The sequence below is a fragment of the Pongo pygmaeus genome, chromosome 10 (genome assembly GCF_028885625.2).
Source record: "Pongo pygmaeus isolate AG05252 chromosome 10, NHGRI_mPonPyg2-v2.0_pri, whole genome shotgun sequence".
In the NCBI taxonomy this organism is placed as follows: Eukaryota; Metazoa; Chordata; class Mammalia; order Primates; family Hominidae; genus Pongo; species Pongo pygmaeus.
Window position 1 is genome coordinate 7,782,175 of NC_072383.2, and position 1,517 is coordinate 7,783,691.

Consider the following 1,517-nt stretch of genomic DNA (forward strand, 5'->3'; position numbering starts at 1 on the left):
CTACTAAGAATACACAAAAATTAGCTAGGCACTGTGGCATGTGCCTGTAATCCCAGCTACTCAGGAGGCTGAGGCAGGAGAATTGCTTGAACCCAGGAGGTGGAGGAGGCTGAGGAAGGAGAATCACTTGAACCTAAGAAGTGGAGATTGCAGTAAGCTGAGATCGTGCCATTGCACTCCAGCCTGGGTGATAAGAGCAAAACTTTGTCTCAAAAAAAAAAAAAAGAATGACAAGGCCTTCACCATCCTGGAAGGTGGTGCCCCCAGGCCCCAGCCACATGGCAAGCTGCCTGGGGGTCTGGATGCTGTTAATGGAGTAATGAATGGCAAATACTACCAGGAAAGTAATGGTCCAACAGACAGTTGTGCAGCATTTCACAAGTGGATAGATTGCAGTCAGAGCCTGAAAGTATCCGTAAGTGGAGAGAAGAGCAAACAGAACGCTTGGAAGCCCTTGATGCCAATTCTTGGAAGCAAGAAGCAGAGTGGAAAGAAAAGGCAATAAAAGAGCTAGAGGTGTGATATGTGAGATAGGATGAGCAACTACAGAAAACAAAAGCAAACAGGGCAGCAGAAGAAGCCTTTGTAAATGACATTCACCAGTTCTTCCCAGGCACTGAGTGGGAAAGTGTGGCCTGGCTGTGTAACTTTAACCCCAAGTCCAGAAAGCAGGCTAAAGACATCTCCCAGAGGTGCTCAGTCCTCATCTCCCTCAAGCAGGCCCTGCTGGTGCACTGAGGAGCCACCCTGTGGAAACACTACATCTGCAATATCTTAATTCTACTCAGCGAAGTTCTTCACAGTTATTGGATTAATAATGTTGAGTTATTTTGGACGAAACCTTTTTGTCTTTAGAGTTGGTCATTGTTTGTGATTGCATGTTTCCTTCAACTGTGTTCTACCTGGCATTCAGAGAGTAGGGGGGGTAGGAAGAGGAAGGGAGAGAAGCCTCCCAACAGTAGCCTCAACCTATGCTTTTGTGCATTATTCTGAGAATAAATTTCTGTTTCAAACTATTAAAAAAAAACAAAACAGGCAAAGGATGTGACACTTCCCAAAGAAGTCATACAAGCGGCCAACAAACCTATTAAAAATACTCAGCGTGATTAATTATCAGATAAATGCAAAGCAAAACCACAGTGGGATACTATAACATGAGTCAGAATGGTCATTATTAAAAAGGTCAATAACCAACAGATGCTGGTGGCATTGTGGAGAAAGGTAATGCTTATGCACTGCTGGTGGGAATGTAAATTCATCTAGCCAGTCTGGAGATTTCTCAAAAAACTTAAAATGGAGCTACCATTTGACTCAGCAATCCTGTTGCTCTATATATACTCAAACCTTCCTAGCTAACACGGTGAAACCCCATCTCTACTAAAAATACAAAAAAATTAGCCGGGTGTGGTGGTGAACCCCTGTAGTCCCAGCCACTTAGGAGGCTGAGGCAGGAGAATGGCATGAACCTGGGAGGCGGAGCTTTCAGTGAGCTGAGATCATGCCACTGAACTCCAGCC

The 1,517-nt window shown here is 44.7% G+C and overlaps 1 pseudogene; it reads left to right on the forward strand.

Annotated features, from left to right (window-relative positions):
- Window positions 1–304: 304 nt before the first annotated feature.
- LOC129010381 (clathrin light chain A-like) lies at window positions 305–738 on the forward strand (annotated as a pseudogene).
- Window positions 739–1,517: the final 779 nt, after the last annotated feature.